Source organism: Salmo salar, chromosome 05 (assembly GCF_965601325.2).
Source record: "Salmo salar chromosome 05, fSalSal1, whole genome shotgun sequence".
In the NCBI taxonomy this organism is placed as follows: domain Eukaryota; kingdom Metazoa; phylum Chordata; class Actinopteri; order Salmoniformes; family Salmonidae; genus Salmo; species Salmo salar.
Genome location: NC_138295.1, coordinates 75,737,080 through 75,750,000, shown reverse-complemented (window position 1 = coordinate 75,750,000; position 12,921 = coordinate 75,737,080). Strand labels below are relative to the sequence as shown.

The 12,921-nt window shown below is 47.7% G+C and overlaps 1 protein-coding gene across 4 annotated transcripts in view; it reads right to left on the bottom strand.

Annotated features, from left to right (window-relative positions):
• Positions 1-12,921, bottom strand: part of LOC106609264 (CUGBP Elav-like family member 3) — a 160,611-nt gene that overhangs the window by 133,973 nt on the left and 13,717 nt on the right. Inside the window, exon 1 of one of the 4 annotated variants that reach the window (XM_045718877.2) lies at positions 2,621-2,668. The exons of the other annotated variants lie outside the window; for them this stretch is intronic. The gene's annotated coding sequence lies outside the window, so the exon portion shown is untranslated. Of the gene's footprint in view, positions 1-2,620; positions 2,669-12,921 lie in introns of those variants that run through there. 4 annotated transcript variants of the gene reach the window in all.

Below are 12,921 nucleotides of genomic sequence, written 5' to 3'. Positions count from 1 at the left end.
TCTAACGAGCCTCAGAGACCCCAGCTCTAACGAGCCTCAGAGACCCCAGCTCTAACGAGCCTCAGAGACCCCAGCTCTAAAGAGCCTCAGAGACCCCAGCTCTAATGAGCCTCAGAGACCCCAGCTCTAACGAGCCTCAGAGACCCCAGCTCTAACGAGCCTCAGAGACCCCACCACTATAAGCGCTAATGTCTTATGAGCCCTTATGACACACAAATAACAGGTTCATGAACCCAGCTGGCTGGTTTACTAAATAATAGTAATTCTACCCAATTTAGGTTTTGGAAGACCACTATGTCATGTAGTTTTTAATCCAATCTGCTTTCTAAATCTGTTTTATACAGACCAAGGTGATAACAGCCATGTTGACGCATAATGAATTGACAATGACAACAAGAAAAGAGAGAGCGAGCAAAAGAGAGAAAGAGAGAAAGATAGACGGATAGAGATATTGAGAAAGAAAGGGGTGGTGCGTTCGCTCCCCATCTCTTTCACACCATGTTAGTCATCATCATATCCCCCTGGTTACCTAGCAACCGGCCATCTCGCTCTCCTCCGTTGCCAAGCAACGAGGCCTGCAACCATAATGCAACCTCCTGAGCTCCCCATCCTCCTCTCTCATCCCTCGCTCGCTCCCTCCCTCTCTCATTCCATTCTTCACACCTGAGAAGTCTGCCCTTCTTCTCCTCCGCTCCATCCTTCATCTGACAGTTAACCCTTCATCAGCCACTCAAACAGAGCATGAATCACCAATGCAGATCATGCACACACACACACATGCATATACACACACACGCATACACACACGCATACGCTCTCCCCCTTCATCAGTGTCTCTGTGTGCGTAAACCAGAACTAATCATCCTGTTGATCAGCTAATCTCAGAGTTTTTTGTTGATACATATGAAAACATGACTATAGTACCACGGTTATTTCACTCTTTGGGAATACTAGGATTATGTGTAGTATGTTATGAAAAACATATCAAATGTACAGTTGAAGTCAGACGTTTACATACACTTAGGTTGGAGTCATTAAAACTCGTTTTTCAACCATAACAAACTATAGTTTTGGCAAGTCAGTTAGGACATCTACTATGTGCATGACACAGGTAATTTTTCCAACAATTGTTTACAGACAGATTATTTCACTTATAATTCACTGTATCACAATTCCAGTGGGTCAGAAGTTTACATACACTAAGTTGACTGTGCCTTTAAACAGCATGGAAAATTCCAGAAAATGATGTCATGGCTTTAGAAGCTTCTGATAGGCTAATTGACATCATTTGAGTCAATTGGCGGTGTACCTGTGGATGTATTTCAAGGCCTACCTTCAAACTCAGTGCCTCTTTGCTTGACATCATGGGAAAATCAAAAGAAATCAGCCAAGACCTCAGAAAAAAAATTGTAGACCTCCACAAGTCTGGTTCATCCTTGGGAGCAATTTCCAAACGCCTGAAGGTACCACGTTCATCTGTACAAACAATAGTACGCAAGTATTAACACCATGGGACCACACAGCCGTCATACCGCTCAGGAAAGAGACTGTCTGTCTCCTAGAGATGAACGTACTTTGGTGCAAAAAGTGCAAATCTATCCTAGAACAACAGCAAAGGACCTTGTGAAGATGCTGTAGGAAACGGGTACAAAAGTATCTACATCCACAGTAAAACGAGTCCTATATCGACATAACCTGAAAGGCCGCTCAGCAAGGAAGAAGCTACTGCTCCAAAACCGCCATAAAAAAGCCAGACTACGGTTTTCAACTGGACATGGGGACAAAGATCGTACTTTTTGGAGAAATGTCCTCTGGTCTGATGAAACAAAAATAGAACTGTTTGGCCATAATGACCATCGTTATGTTTGGAGGTAAAAGGGGGAGGCTTGTAAGCCGAAGAACACCATCCCAACCGTGAAGCACGGGGGTGGTAGCATCATGTTGTGGGGGTGTTTTGCTGCAGGAGGGACTGGTGCACTTCACAAAATAGATGGCCTCATGAGGAGGGAAAATTATGTGGATATATTGAAGCAACATCTCAAGACATCAGTCAGGAAGTTAAAGCTTGGTCGCAAATGGGTCTTCCAAATGAACAATGACCCCAAGCATACTTCCGAAGTTGTGGCAAAATGGCTTAAGGACAACAAAGTCAAGGTATTGGAGTGGCCATCACAAAGCCCTGACCTCAATCCTACAGAACATTTGTGGGCAGAACTGAAAAAGCGTGTGTGAGCAAGGAGGCCTACAAACCTGACTCAGTTACACCAGCTCTGTCAGGAGGAATGGGCCAAAATTCACCCAACTTATTGTGGGAGGCTTGTGGAAGGCTACCCGAAACATTTGACTCAAGTTAAACAATTTAAAGGCAATGCTACCAAATACTAATTGAGTGTATGTAAACTTTTGACCCACTGGGAATGTGATGAAAGAATTAAAAGCTGAAATAAATGATTCTCTCTACTATTATTCTGACATTTCACATTCCTAAAATAAAGTGGTGATCCTAACTGACCTAAAACAGGGAATTTCTACTAGGATTAAATGTCAGGAATTGTGAAAAACTGAGTTTAAATGTATTTGGCTAAGGGGTATGTAAATGTGTGACTTGAACTGTACCTACCACTCTACACCATGGAACAGCAACGTGACCTCCATCCTATCACTCCACATCATATAATACACATCACCAGCTGAAACAGAGAACAACAACCTTCTAATGGAGACTGAATGACAGCGGTAATGCTACAGCACATCTCAGTTTAACCGCAGCAGTGCCATAGCAGCTACATACTGAGTGTCATGCTACCAATAATCAGTTACAAACCCAGAATAATGTCTGATTTATGAGGTGGAACACACCTTGTAGCGAATGGGACTTGGCAATAGAGGCTACAGGGTTAGTTAGTTAGTTAGTTAGTTAGTTAGTTAGTTAGTTAGTTAGTTAGTTAGTTAGTTAGTTAGTTAGTTAGTTAGTTAGTTAGTTAGACTCCAGAGATGAGCTCCAATGCCAGGTTTTGGAAAGCAGTTTTTCCCTGGATTAGGGATTAGGCACCGCACCCCCAGACACGTGCACAGAGAGGCTCAACCAGCACCCGACCACCTGCCCTTTTGTTCTCCTATGGAAAAGTGTATTTTTTGTAAGTGTTTGAATGACTTTTTGTCTCTTTTAGTAGTGTTTTTTATTTTAAATGTAACCGTATGAATTGCACATCAAACTAGCTAATTTTATAAATTCTTGAATGTCACAAAATTCCCCCGCCCTACCGCTCCAAGAACACACTCGTCTGACTTGCGTGCAGTGGCCACTGGCTACGGGGGCGGGGAGACTTGAATACTTCTAGGAAGAGTTGGATCTGGCATGTCTCCCACTGTTAGGGACACAGAATGGGGGATTCAACTGCTGGTTAGCAAGAGGCAGATATCAGAACCAGGACAAACTGCTTGTTAGAAAGAGGCAGATATCAGAAGCAGGACAAACTGCTTGTTAGCGAGAGGCAGATATCAGAAGCAGGACAAACTGCTTGTTTGAAAGAGGCAGATATCAGAAGCAGGACAAACTGCTTGTTAGAAAGAGGCAGATATCAGAAGCAGGACAAACTGCTTGTTAGAAAGAGGCAGATATCAGAAGCAGGACAAACTGCTTGTTAGGAAGAGGCAGATATCAGAAGCAGGACAAACTGCTTGTTAGCAAGAGGCAGATATCAGAAGCAGGACAATCTGCTTGTTAGCAAGAGGCAGATATCAGAAGCAGGACAAACTGCTTGTTAGCAAGAGGCAGATATCAGAAGCAGGACAATCTGCTTGTTTGAAAGAGGCAGATATCAGAAGCAGGACAAACTGCTTGTTTGAAAGAGGCAGATATCAGAAGCAGGACAAACTGCTTGTTAGCAAGAGGCAGATATCAGAAGCAGGACAATCTGCTTGTTACCAAGAGGCAGATATCAGAAGCAGGACAATCTGCTTGTTTGAAAGAGGCAGATATCAGAAGCAGGACAAACTGCTTGTTTGAAAGAGGCAGATATCAGAAGCAGGACAAACTGCTTGTTTGAAAGAGGCAGATATCAGAAGCAGGACAAACTGCTTGTTAGCAAGAGGCAGATATCAGAAGCAGGACAAACTGCTTGTTAGCAAGAGGCAGATATCAGAAGCAGGACAATCTGCTTGTTTGAAAGAGGCAGATATCAGAAGCAGGACAAACTGCTTGTTAGCAAGAGGCAGATATCAGAAGCAGGACAAACTGCTTGTTTGAAAGAGGCAGATATCAGAAGCAGAACAAACTCAAAATGAGTAAAAACATTTGTTTTGACAGCATAGCAAGCAGATTTACATCATAATTCGCCATGATCAGCTGATAGCTACTCTTTTCCCAATGTCAATAATCTCTCGTCTAGGCCTAGAAGTCACTGTGCACGGCCCTGAGCACTCCATTCCCAGACGCATCCTTGGAAACCAAGACATTCCAAACAATAAGACTCAGACTAGCCATGGAAAGTGCTGACATAATAGTGAAGAAGTCAAACTGTAGTGTAGACCATGTTGAAGAAGCTGTGATCAACACACAGTGTTGTTCCAGCGTGGTTCAGCCTCAGCCCTTCCAGGACAAGCTGCAGTTAAACCCTGTTTATAAACCCTGTTTATAAACCCTGTTTATAAACCCTGTTTAACCCCTCAGACCCAGGGCACAGAGGTCACAGAGGTCAGAATCCAGGTGTCACGAAAGACCTAAAGTCTTCTCACCAGTTCAGCTCTGTCTAATACCCCCCCACCCCACCCACAAACACACACACTGCTCCTCCTTACGTCCTCATCTCCCCCTAACAGATGTCTCTCTTTAAACTGACAGACGTCCACCCTGACATCCCCTTCACCAAATCACTCCCACACACACACACACACACACACACACTCCCCCCCCACACACACACACACACACTCACACACTCCCATACTCACACACTCTCTCTCACACACACACACACACACACACACACACACACACACACACACACACACACACACACACACACACACACACACACACACACACACACACTCCCCCTTCCCCGACACTCATAATGGCAAACTTTTGTTCAGTTCCTTCCTCACCCCCCCCCCCTCTCTCCCCTCCCCCCATCCCCTTCCCAATCTCTCCAAACCTATTCATCCTAAAGGTCTCTCCATACCCCCCCCCACCTGTTTTCATTCCCCACATTTCACACAGATAGATTTAAACCAATCCATTATGTCCGTCAAACAAAGTTCACCATCTTATTCAATCCAATACTCTGTGCTTGAGTGTGGTTTCTTTTTTACCAGCCTTATAGAGACAGACTATCCTCAGGGTCAGGACTTTATGGGGACCTGATTACATTCAGTCCCAATTTACCACACACACACACACACACACACACACACACACACACACACACACACACACACACACACACACACACACACACACACACACACACACAGCATCATAAGTACACCTGTCCCTCTATCTTCTCCCCTCCCATCCCCAGACACAGAGAAGGTAAAAATAGAGACATGGAGCGGCGGAAGGATACACATCACAAACCCCACCAGGCAGAGAAAGAGAAAGAAAGAGGGGGAGAGGGAGGGGCAGAAGGAGAGAGGAAGGCAGGGGAGGCAGAAATAGAAAAAGGAAACGAGACAGAGAGAGAGAGAGAGCGAGAGAGACAGAGAGAGTGAGAGACATTGAGAGAGAGACAGAGTGAGAGAAAGAGAGAGAAAGAGAGAGAGAGAGAGAGAGAGAGAGAGAGAGAGAGAGAGAGAGAGAAAGAGAGAGCCAGAGGGACAGGATAGATAGATGGATAAATAGATAGATACACTACATGGCCAAAAGTATGTGGACACCCCTTCAAATTAGTGGATTTGGCTTTTTCAGCTACACCCGTTGTTGACAGCTGTATAAAATCGAGCACACAGCCATGCAATCTCCATAGACAAACATTGACAGCAGAATGGCCCGTACTGAAGAGCTGGTACCGTCATAGGATGCCTTTCCAACAAGTCAGTTTGTGAAATTTCTGCCGTGTTAGAGCTGCTCCGATCAATTATAAGTGCTGTTATTGTGAAGTGGAAACGTCTAGGAGCAACAACGGCTCAGCCGCGAAGTGGTAGGCCACACAAGCGCACAGAATGGGACCGCCGAATGCTGAAGTGCATAGTGCGTACAAATTGTCTGTCTTCGGTTGCAACACTCACTATTGAGTTCCAAACTGCCTCTGGAAACAACGTCAGCACAATAACTGGAGCATAATGAAATGGTTTTCCATGGCCGAGCAGCCACACACAAGCCTAAGATCACCAGGCGCAATGCCAAGCATTGGCTGGAGTCGTGTAAAGCTAGCTGCCATTGGATTCTGGAGCAACGGAAACGCGTTCACTGGAGTGATGAATCACGCGTCACCATCTGGCAGTCCAACGGGCTAATCTAGGTTTAGCGGATGCCTGGAGAGCACTACCTGCCCGAATGCATAGTGCCAACTGTAAAGTTTGGTGGAGGAGAAATAATGGTCTGGGGCTGTTTTTAATTGTTCGGTATAGGCCCCTTAGTTCCAGTGAAGGGAAATCTTAACGCTACAGCATACAATGACATTCTAGACGATTCTGTGCTTACAGTACAACTTTGTGGCAACAGTTTGGGGAAGGCCGTTTCTGTTTCAGCAGGACAATGCCCCCATGTACAAAGCGAGGTTCATGCAGTAATGGTTTGTCGAGATCAGTGTGGAAGAACTTGACTGACCCGCACAGAGCCCTGACCTCAACCCCATCGAACACCTTTGGGATGAATTGGAACATCACTGCGAGCCAGGCCTAAGCCCCAACTTCAGCGCCTGACCTCACTAATGCTCTTGTGGCTGAAATAAAGCAAGTCGCCGCAGCAATGTTTCAACATCTAGTGGAAAGCCTTCCCAGAAGAGTGGAGGCTGATATAGCAGCAAAGGAGGACCAACTCCATAATAAGGCCCATGATTTTGGAATGAAATGTTCGACAAGCAGGTGTCCACATACATTTGGCCGTGTAGTGTAGATAGATAGATAAATCGTGAGGGAGAGAGGAATGTTGTCTGGTGAATGTGCAGCAGTAAGCAGTGTACTATAGTTAGTAAACAGTGTTGCTGACTACATAGATCTGTTAAATTAGCCTACAAAGCCGTCCGCCTGGATAATTGCTCATCATAGCCTCTCCCCATAGGGAGGCAGCCCGTTAGGCAGCTGAGATGTAGAACCACTGTACACACACACACACACACACACACACACACACACACACACACACACACACACACACACACACACACACACACACACACACACACACACACACACACACACACACACACACACACACACACACACACACCACACACACAACACACACAACACACACACACACACACACACACCACACACACACACCACACACACCACACAACACACAACCCACACACAACACACACACACACACACCAACACACAACACACAACACACACACACACACACACTGCATATGCATCAAATAGCCATTCACCACTCACTAGCCATTCATAGCATATGCATTCAATACATACAGTATCTACTGTTGTAAAAACATATGAAAAGGACCCATACAGACAGACAGTGCCACTGCCTGTCTATAGAGAGTCTGCTGCCTTTCCCAGAGAGCATCAGCGCATGACTACAAACACCTGGTAAGTTGTTTATCACACTTTCATTTAATCTAAACACAGAACTACGGACCACAGCCAGACACAGAGGGATGTGTGTGTGTGTGTGTGTGTGTGTGTGTGTGTGTCGTGTGTGTGTGTGTGTGTGTGTGTGTGTGTGTGTGTGTGTGTGTGTGTGTGTGTGTGTGTGTGTGTGTGTGGGGAAAAAGCAGGAGAAGCAGGATGAGCTATATGGAAGAGGGAGAGTGGGGAGATAGAGAGATATGGGCAGAGCATAGAACAAAAGAGAACGATGAGGCAAAGAGATAAGGCAGGATATACAGGAAGAGAGAGCGAGGGATGGACAGATAGAGAGAGAGAGTAAAGAGAGCTAGAGATGGAGATGGAAACTGTCAAATTAATCTGCAGGGAATTAAGATGAGTCATTTAGAGAGGGGTGCTGAACCCAACAGTATGGTTAATGGTGTGTGAGAGAGATGGAGTAGTACAGAGACAGGAGGAGGGGTACAGAGAGAGAAAGAGGGGTACAGAGAGAGAAGGAGGGGTACTGAGAGAAAGAGGGATACAGAGAGAAGGAGGGGTACAGAGAGAGAAGGAGGGATACTGAGAGAAAGAGGGGCACAGAGAGAGCTGGAGGGGTACAGAGAGAAGGAGTACAGAGAGAAGGAGGGGTACAGAGAGAAAGAGGGGTACAGAGAGAGAAAGAGGGGCACAGAGAGAGCTGGAGGGGTACAGAGAGAGAAAGAGGGGCACAGAGAGAGCTGGAGGGGTACAGAGAGAGAAGGAGGGGTACAGAGAGAAAGAGGGGTACAGAGAGAGATGGAGGGGTACAGAGAGAGATGGAGGGGTACAGAGAGAGAAGGAGGGGTACAGAGAGAGAAGGGGGGGTACAGAGAGAGAAGGGGGGGTACAGAGAGAGAAAGAGGGGTACAGAGAGAGAAGGACGGTACAGAGAGAGAAGAAGGGGTACAGAGAGAGAAGGAGGGGTACATAGAGAGAAGGAGGGGTACAGAGAGAGAAAGAGGGGTACATAGAGAGAAGGAGGGGTACAGCGAGAGAAGGAGGGGTACAGAGAGAGAAGTAGGGGTACAGAGAGAGGAGGGGTTCTGAGAGAAGGAGGGGTACAGAGAGAGAAGGAGGGGTACAGAGAGAGTAGGAGGGGTACAGCGAGAGAGGAGGGGTACAGCGAGAGAGGAGAGGTACAGAGAGAGAAGGATGGGTACAGAGAGAGAAGGAGGGGTACAGAGAGAGAAGGAGGGGTACAGAGAGAGTAGGAGGGGTACAGCGAGAGAGGAGGGGTACAGCGAGAGAGGAGAGGTACAGAGAGAGAAGGATGGGTACAGAGAGAGAAGGAGGGGTACAGAGGGAGATGGAGGGTTACAGAGGGAGATGGAGGGTTACAGAGAGAGAAGGAGGGGTACAGAGAGAGAAGGGGGGGTACAGAGAGAGAAAGAGGGGTACAGAGAGAGAAGGACGGTACAGAGAGAGAAGAAGGGGTACAGAGAGAGAAGGAGGGGTACATAGAGAGAAGGAGGGGTACAGAGAGAGAAAGAGGGGTACATAGAGAGAAGGAGGGGTACAGCGAGAGAAGGAGGGGTACAGAGAGAGAAGTAGGGGTACAGAGAGAGGAGGGGTTCTGAGAGAAGGAGGGGTACAGAGAGAGAAGGAGGGGTACAGAGAGAGTAGGAGGGGTACAGCGAGAGAGGAGGGGTACAGCGAGAGAGGAGAGGTACAGAGAGAGAAGGATGGGTACAGAGAGAGAAGGAGGGGTACAGAGAGAGAAGGAGGGGTACAGAGAGAGTAGGAGGGGTACAGCGAGAGAGGAGGGGTACAGCGAGAGAGGAGAGGTACAGAGAGAGAAGGATGGGTACAGAGAGAGAAGGAGGGGTACAGAGAGAGAAGGAGGGGTACAAAGAGAGAAGGAGGGGTACAGAGAGAGAAGTAGGGGTACAGAGAGAGGAGGGGTTCTGAGAGAAGGAGGGGTACAGAGAGAGAAGGAGGGGTACAGAGAGAGAAGGAGGGGTACAGAGAGAGTAGGAGGGGTACAGAGAGAGTAGGAGGGGTACAGCGAGAGAGGAGGGGTACAGCGAGAGAGGAGAGGTACAGAGAGAGAAGGATGGGTACAGAGAGAGAAGGAGGGGTACAGAGAGAGAAGGAGGGGTACAGAGAGAGTAGGAGGGGTACAGCGAGAGAGGAGGGGTACAGCGAGAGAGGAGAGGTACAGAGAGAGAAGGATGGGTACAGAGAGAGAAGGAGGGGTACAGAGAGAGAAGGAGGGGTACAAAGAGAGAAGGGGGGAGGTATAGTAATAAAATAAATCAGGATAGTTGTGTGTGTGTGTGTGTGTGTGTGTGTGTGTGTGTGTGTGTGTGTGTGTGTGTGTGTGTGTGTGTGTGTGTGTGTGTGTGTGTGGTGTGTGTGTGTGTGTGTGTGTGTGTGTGTGTGCTATAGCAGGGAAAGAAGTTGCAGAAGCCTCTTTTGTCTGACTGACACAGAGCCCCCTCCGCCACGCTGACTACAGATTGACCTCTAACCTCTAACCCCAGACACACGCTGTGGTCAGCCCACTGGCCTCAACAAGTCTAACAGGTACTGTGACACAACTTCAATAATAAGCCAAGTGTTTATAAATGCTGAGACACTCATGCAAAGTGATGTTCATGAGGAGTTAGGGAGCAAGACAGATTGACATAGGGAGAGGAGAGGAGAGGAGAGGAGAGGAGAGGAGAGGAGAGGAGAGGAGAGGAGAGGAGAGGAGAGGAGAGGAGAGGAGAGGAGAGGAGAGGAGAGGAGAGGAGAGGAGAGACAGGGATAGGGTGTGTGTAGTGCTTGTTGTTCACTGTCTCTCTGTCTCTCTCTCACACCCTCCATCTCTCTTCTCTCTCCACACCCTCCATCTCTCTTTCTCTCTCACACCCTCCATCTCTCTTTCTCTCTCACACCCTCCATCTCTCTTTCTCTCTCACTTCCTCCATCTCTTTATCTCTCAGTCCCTCATCTCTCTTTCTCTCTCACACCCTCCATCTCTCTTTCTCTCTCACTCACTCCATCTCTCTTTCTCTCTCACACCCTCCATCTTTCTCTCTCACTTCCTCCATCTCTCTTTATCTCTCAGTCCCACATCTCTCTTTCTCCCTCACACCCTCCATCTGTCTTTCTCTCTCACTCCCTCCATCTCTCTTTCTCTCTCACTCCCTCCATCTCTCTTTCTCTCTCACTCCATCTCTCTTTCTCTCTCACTCCCTCCATCTCTCTTTCTCTCTCAACCCTCCATCTCTCTTTCTCTCTCAACCCTCCATCTCTCTTTCTCTCTCACTTCCTCCATCTCTCTTTCTCTCTCACTTCCTCCATCTCTATCTCTCTCTCACCCTCCATCTCTCTTTCTCTCTCACCCCCTCCATCTCTCTTTCTCTATCACTCCCTCCATCTCTCTTTATCTCTCACTTCCTCCATCTCTTTCTCTCTCTCACCCTCCATCTCTCTTTCTCTCTCACCCCCTCCATCTCTCTTTCACTCTCTCAACCTCTTTTGCTCATTGGGCCCCTCAGGGGTGTGTACTTAGTCCCCTCCTGTACTCCCTGTTCACCCACGACCGTGTGGCCAAACACGACTCCAACAACATCGTTAAGTTTGCAGTGGTAGTCCTGATCACCGACAACGATGAGACAGCCTATAGGGAGGAGGTCAGAGACATGGCATTGTGGTGCCAAGACAACAACCTCTCCCTCAATGTGAGCAAGACTAAGGAGCTGATCGTGGACTACAGGAAAAGGAGGGCCGAGCACGCCCCCATTCTCATCGACGGGGCTGCAGTGGAGCAGGTTGAGAGCTTCAAGGTCCTTGCTGTCCACATCAACAACAAACTAGAATGGTCCAAACACACCAAGACAGTCGTGAAGAGGGCTCGACAAAACCTTTTCCCCCTCAGGAGACTGAAAAGGTTTGGCATGGGTCTCCAGATCCTCAAAAAGCTGCACCATCGAGAGCATCCTGACTGGTTGCATCACCGCCTGGTATGGCAACTGCTCGGCCTCCGAACGCAAGGCACTACAGAGGGTAGTGCGTACAGCCCAGTACATCACTGGGGCCAAGCTTCCTGTCATCCAGGACATATATAATAGGCAGTGTCAGAGGAAAGCCCATCAACTTGTCAGAGACTCCAGTCACCCTAGTCATAGACTGTTCTCTCTGCTACCGCACGGCAAGCGGTACCGGAGCGCCAAGTCTAGGACCAAAAGGCTCCTTAACAGCTTCTACCCCCAAGCCATAAGACTGCTGAACAATTAATCAAATGGTCACCTGGACTATTTACATTGACCCCCCCCTCCATTTGTTTTGTACACTGCTGCTACACACTGTTTATTATCTATGGATAGTCACTTCACCCCTACCTCCATGTACAAAATCACCTCTAACCTGTACCCCCGCACACTGACTCGGTACCGGTACCCCCTGTATATAGCCTCGTTATTGTTATGTTATTGTGTTACTTTAGTTTATTATTAAATATTTTCTAAACACTTCTTGAACAGCACTGTTGATTAAGGGTTTGGAAGTAAGCATTTCACTGTAAGGTCTACTACACCTGTTGTATTTGGCGCATGTGACAAATAAAGTTTGATTTGATTTGATGCTGTCACGATTCCTACCGACGGTGGCACCCCCTCCTGCTCTGGTGGCGCTCGGCGGTCGTCGTCACCGGCCTATTAGCTACCACCGATTCCCTTTTTGTTTTTCCCTTTTTTTAATGTTTTCTCACCTGCCCTGAGTTAGTCATTAAGAGGGCTATTTAGTTCAGCTGGCCCGCTCCCTATTGTGCGGGATTGTCTTTCTGTGTGTCGACTGCGTTTTGTTCGACTGTGCTTGTCGAGTGTATTTTCCCTGTTGTTGGGAAACCTTTTATTTTGTGCTTGTGGTTTATTAAAATTACCACACAGTGTTCGCTGCTTCCTGCGCTTCTTTCCGCCACACAACAGACAAGCCGTTACAGAATCCCGCACCACAAAGAGCATGGAATCAGCGGGAGCAGCGGGCACTCCACTACCCTCGATGGAGGAACGTGTCCTTCATAATACATCGGTCCTGCATCGCATCGGATCCGCCATGGACCAGATGATGGAGAGGATGGACCGATGGGAGAGGAGTGGTATCCTCTCTCCACCTACACCCCCCCCCCCCCCCCCGATACAACCATCTCCTCCTCCTACGACGTCTGGCTCTGGCGCG